Source organism: Eumetopias jubatus, unplaced genomic scaffold (assembly GCF_037043125.1).
Source record: "Eumetopias jubatus isolate StellerSeaLion01/CBP00866 unplaced genomic scaffold, mEumJub1_p1.0 scaffold_16, whole genome shotgun sequence".
Classification (NCBI taxonomy): Eukaryota; Metazoa; Chordata; class Mammalia; order Carnivora; family Otariidae; genus Eumetopias; species Eumetopias jubatus.
The window spans coordinates 83,828,825-83,834,824 of record NW_028274822.1 but is presented as its reverse complement, the minus strand read 5'-3'; positions in this window follow the sequence as shown (position 1 = coordinate 83,834,824).

Sequence of the window (6,000 nt, the reverse complement as noted above, 5' to 3'; positions counted from 1 at the left end):
CTCCAGTTCCATCCACGTCGTTGCAAATGGCAAGATCTCATTCCTTTTGATGGCTGCATAATATTCCATTGTGTATATATACCACATCTTCTTTATCCATTCATCTGTCGATGGGCATCTTGGCTCTTTCCACAGTTTGGCTATGGTGGACATTGCTGCTATAAACATTGGGGTGCACGCACCCCTTCGGGTCCCTACATTTGTATCTTTGGGGTAAATACCCAGTAGTGCAATTGCTGGATCGAATGGTAGCTCTAATTTCAACTGTTTGAGGAACCTCCATACTGTTTTCCAGAGGGGTTGCACCAGCTTGCATTCCCACCAACAGTGTAGGAGGGTTCCCCTTTCTCCACATCCCCGCCAGCATCTGTCGTTCCCTGACTTGTTAATTTTTATGTGCTTAGTTTTTAATCCATTACAACTGCAATCACTACAGTGTATGTGTGCAATTCTCTTTGCTCTTTTTTTACTTCACTCGATGACATAAATATTTCTTGTAATATAAATGTATCATAAGAACAATTTGTTACGGCTGAATAATGCTCTGCTGAGTACAACATGCTAACCTATTTCTCAGTTAATGGATATTTAGGTTGGTTTTCATTTTTCTCTATATGCATAATGTACACAATATTTTTCCCCCCTTATACTTAAGGTTGTTTTCTTAGTTGACATTCTCAAATATGAAATTCCTGATTCAAAATTCGAGGTGGTTGGTTGTTCACTCATAGGAATTTAAAACCAATGATGTTTATTTGGGTGGTTCTTTAATGTGGAGTATACCAGATCTCTTGGTAGCCTTCAGATAGTGCTACGTTCCATTTTATTCCCTTTAGAGTTGGAAAAGTTCGTGTCCATTCATCTCTGAGAGTAATGAGATTTGCTACTTGGTGCTCCTGGCATTTTCCATTTTAAATTATTTAAAAAACTGTTTCCATCCACTGCCTTGGTAAGACTTTCTGACTCGTGGTAATACTGGCTCTAAGGTGAAGCAGGCTGTCGGAGTGATGGGGTGAAAAAACGGATCTACTAACCAGTTCTGTGACCTGAGGCGGCCACACCTTCTCTGTGGGCCTCAGTTTCCACATGTGTAATAAAGACTGCATCCTCTGAAACAGGTTCTTATAGCAACTGGGCACCTGCTCTTTGAGCAAATTTTCATTGGATTATAAGATCCATGAGGTCAGATATCTTATCTGCATTCCATGAATGAAAGATCATGAAGGTTTAGAATTTTCTAGAAATCTTCCTTTTTTTGTTGAACTAAGATTTTCTTACTGGAGTGGGTAAGAGGAAGCCAAGAAGAAATATTTGCACAGTGAGGGGTGATTTCGGGGTCCAAAAGTGGAGTCTCTCTCTATATGTAATAAATATTAAAATCTCTCAATAAATATATTGAATGACTTAATGAATATATATTCACCTTTCATTTTTAAAAATACAAATGGGTTCATTTTATAAATACCATTTGACTTTTTTAAAAACTTAATTATATCTTGGTATTTGTGCGTGGTAGTGCTATGGATTCACCTTGCTTTTGCTACCAGAGACAATAGAATACATGAACCTTCGTTTTTTTTATTGTAACAAGATATTCATAATGTAAAATTTACCATTTTAAACATTTTTAAGTGTACAGTTGAGTGACGTTAAATATCTTCACAGTGTTATGCAGCCATCACTACTATTCACTTTCAGGACTTTCCCATCATCCCAAACAGAAACCCTGTCCCCAGTAAACCATAACTTCTCATTCTCCTCTTTCCTGAGCTTCTGGGAACCAATATTCTACTTTCTGCCTCTATGAACCTGACTGTTCTAGGTACTTCATATAAGTGGACTCATACAATATTTGTCCTTTTGTGTCTGGTTTATTTTACTTAGCATAATGTTTTTTTGTTTTAAAGATTTTATTTGTTTATTTGAGACACAGAGATACAGAGAGAGAGGGAACACAAGCAGGGGGAGTGGGGGAGGGAGAAGCAGGCTTCCCACTGAGCAGGGAGCCTGATCCCAGGAGCCTGGGATCATGACCTGAGCCAAAGGCAGACGCTTAACGACTGAGCCACCCAGGCGCCCTAGCATAATGTTTTTTGAGGTTCATCCATGTTGTAGCATATATCAGAATTTTATTCCTCTTTAAAGGCTGAAATAATATTCCCTTGTATGGGTAGACCCCATTTTGTTGATCCATCCATCTGTCAGTGGACACTTGGGTTGTTTCCACCATTTGGCTCTTGTGAATAATGCTGCCATTAACATGGGTGAGCAAATATCTCTTTGGGTTCCTGCTTTCAGTTCTTTTGGGTACATACTGGGAAGTAGAATTTCTGGATCATATGGTAATTCTTTCTGATGAAGAACCAAACCGGAACCTTCATTTTGCCAGTCACTCCCTGTGTTTGTGTCCATAAGTACAAGGTTAGAGTGGGTGGGTGTGTAGGTGGGCTGGTGAGGAACCCGAGAGGGGACACGAACCTCTGGCCTTGGAGAACCTCCACCACCTGGCATGATTTCCATTCACATTTGTTCTCCTTCTTTCTGTCTTCTGCCTCATTCAAAGACCCATTCATTCCTTCATTCCTTCATGTTTCATCACACAGAGTATTGATTACTTTTGCCATATTTCAGGCATAGTTTTAGGTCCTGGGATATTTGGGGGAAAATAAGCAGCCAACACCTTTGTCCTTAAGGAGCTAATATTATGATAATTATCAGCAGTAAAACAAATAAAATGAATAAATAATACAGAAGTTTTAGAAGGTGAAGATTGTTACGGAAAAATGAAACGTGGGACAGGCAGTGCTTGGACAAGTGTGTTGCAGTTTTAAATTGGGGGGTCAAATGCCTTTAAGGTGGCTTTCGAGCCAAGACCTGAAGGAGGAGGGGGAGTTGGTTGTGTGGATAAAGGGACTTAGCCATTTCGGGCAGCGGGAATAGTCAGTACACACGCCCTGACATAGGAGCCTTCCTGGTGTCTCTGGGAACAGCATGGCTGGGGCAAAGGGAGGAGGAGGAAGAAGCTGGTGGGATCGTGGGGGCAGACGTCGTAGGGCCTCGTAGACCCTTGTAAAGTCACTGACTTCCTGTCTGAGCCGACCCTTGTAAAGTCACTGACTTCCTGTCTGAGCCGACCCTTGTAAAGTCACTGACTTCCTGTCTGAGCCGACCCTTGTAAAGTCACTGACTTCCTGTCTGAGCCGACCCTTGTAAAGTCACTGACTTCCTGTCTGAGCCGACCCTTGTAAAGTCACTGACTTCCTGTCTGAGCCGAGGTAGCACATCTCTGGAAATTTTTTTTTTTTAAGATTTTATTTATTTCCAGAGAGAGATTGAGAGAGACAGCGCAAGAGCACAAGCAGGGGGAGCGGCAGGCAGAGGGAGAAGCAGGCTCCCCACTGAGCAAGGAGCCCGATGTGGGACTCAATCCCAGGATGCTGTGATCATGACCTGAGCCGGAGGCAGACGCTCAACCGACCGAGCCACCCAGGCGTTCCTGGAAATTTTTGACCAGAGAAGGAATGGGATCTGATGTTCTTTTCTTTTTTTTTTAAAGTGGGATTATACCACCTGTGAGTTGAGAGTAGACTGCAAGGCTTACCTGCGTAAAGTCAGGGAGATCGGGTAAGAGGCAGTTACAAGGATCCAGGTACAAGAAGACCAGAGTGTGCTCCTGGGTGTTAGCCCTGGAGGTGATGAGAAGCGTTAGGATTCTGGATATGTGCTGGTGGCTGAGCCAATAGAATTTGCTGATGGATTGTGTGACTTGTTTGTCAGTAAAACGCTCTAAAGAAAACAAATGTTTTGCTGCATGTGTAGGAGTGGCTGTTAAGTATTTGGTATACTGGGGCAAGATCAATTTGTTAATAGATAATACTGCTGTTGGGCTGGTGCCCAGATGGTCAGATTAATTGACTCTTACCTGCTGGTGCCTCATGGTCTCTCTACTCAGATTCAGAAGGGGGAGAAGAAAATGCTGATAATGAGAACAGCTAATCTTTTTTTTTTTTTAAAGATTTTGTTTATTTATTTGACAGAGAGAGACACAGCAAGAGAGGGAACACAAGCAGGGAGAGTGGGAGAGGGAGAAGCAGGCCTCCTGCGGAGCAGAGAGCCCGGTGCGGGGCCCGATCCCAGGACCCTGGGATCATGACCTGAGCTGAAGGCAGACACTTAACAACTGAACCACCCAGGCGCCCCAAGAACAGTTAATCTTAATTGAGAACTTACTTTATGCCCAGCACTGTTCCTAGCACTCGCATCTTACACAGTAGATATTCATTGTTGTATATTTAGAAAAAGTTTTTGAAATAATCACACACTTACAGAGAAATTGGGGGTACAGTACCAATTTTTTCCCCACAAAATCATTTGACCATAAGTTACTCCACTTAGCCTTTGGGTGCCTCAGTTTTCTCTAGTATAACATGGTTAAGAATGAGAGATTTCAAGTCAGAGAGACCTAAGTTCAAATCTTGGATCTACCATCGACTTGACGGATGGCCTTGGGCAAGGCGGAGCAACGCTCCAAGCCTTAGTCCCACATCTGTAAAAGGGATAATTACAGCACCTGTTTTCTCAGGTGGGTGTGTGGATTTTGCTAGGTGTGATGTGTGTAGAGCACCTGGCAGAGAGCCTGGTCCATGGTAAGTGGTGGCTAAATGTGCTTCTGGGCTTCTTGTTTAGGTCTCAGAAAATTTCCCCCTTTTGAAAGAAAAGGGGGAAACATTAATTAGAAACACGGTTGGTCCTATGCCCATGGGAGGATGTGAGGGATCTTCACAGAAGTGCAGTGTTGTCTTCCCATTTTACAGATAAGACAACCGAGTCCCAGAAGGAGTAAGAGGTTCTTGATAGGAAGCAGATGTGGCATTTAAAATTTTGTCTCCTGTTCAGTCTTCAGAAATGTTCCATTAAAAGTGGCTATGCCCCTATGACCCAGCAATGGCACTACTGAGTCTTTATCCAAAGGATACAAAAATAGTGATTCAAAGGGACACCTGCACCCCAATGTTTACAGCAGCAATGTCCACAACAGCCAAACTATGGAAAGAGCCCAGATGTCGATCAACAAATGAATGGATAAAGAAGATGTGGTATAGATATGCAATGGAATATTACTCAGCCATCAAAAAGAATGAAATCTTGCCATTTGCAATGTTGTGGGTGGAACTAGAGGGTATTATGCTAAGTTAAATAAGTCAGAGAAAGACAAATACCATGTGATTTCACTTATATGTGGTATTTAAGAAACAAAACAGATGAACTTAGGGGAAGGGAAAGAAAAATAAAATAAGATTCAAAACAGGGAGGCAAACCATAAGAGACTCTTAACTATAGGGAACACTCTGAGGGTTGCTGGAGGGGAGGGGGGAATGGGGTAACTGGGTGATGGCCACTAAGGAAGGCACGTGATGGAATGAGCATTGGGTGTTATATGCAACTGATGAATCGCTAAATTCTACCTCTGAAACTAATAATACACTATATGTTAACTAAATTGAATTTAAAGAAAAAAACAAAATAATTGATGTGTTACCTTCTGTGAACAATTAAGGAAAAGTTATTCTGGAAGCATTTTTGATTAAAATGAAAACACTTTGTTTCCGCAGCAGCTTTGAACAAACCCCCCTCCCCCACCAAAATAAGCAACCCACTGCATTCTGGGTTAGTATCTATCTGCGACAGTACCCAAATATCGTGAGGTGTTTGAACATCAAAGCAGGGACCGTCCTCCCCTCTCTTCACAATGGGGACAAAACTATATTCTTCTGACTGAGACATAATTGCGTCAGGGTCTTAGTAGGGAGGAGGGAGAGCAAAATGCTGAAAGTCAGTCTGTACCTTTACAAAGTTATTTACTTTGCTTTCATTCAGCAGGGCAGCTTTGCTGTCTTTGGGTTTCCATTAACTTTTTTTTTTCTTGTCTACCATATATTGAATGCTTACTGCATTGTAACTCTGCATTAAGGTCTTTGTTTTTTGTAGAGGAGCATTTTC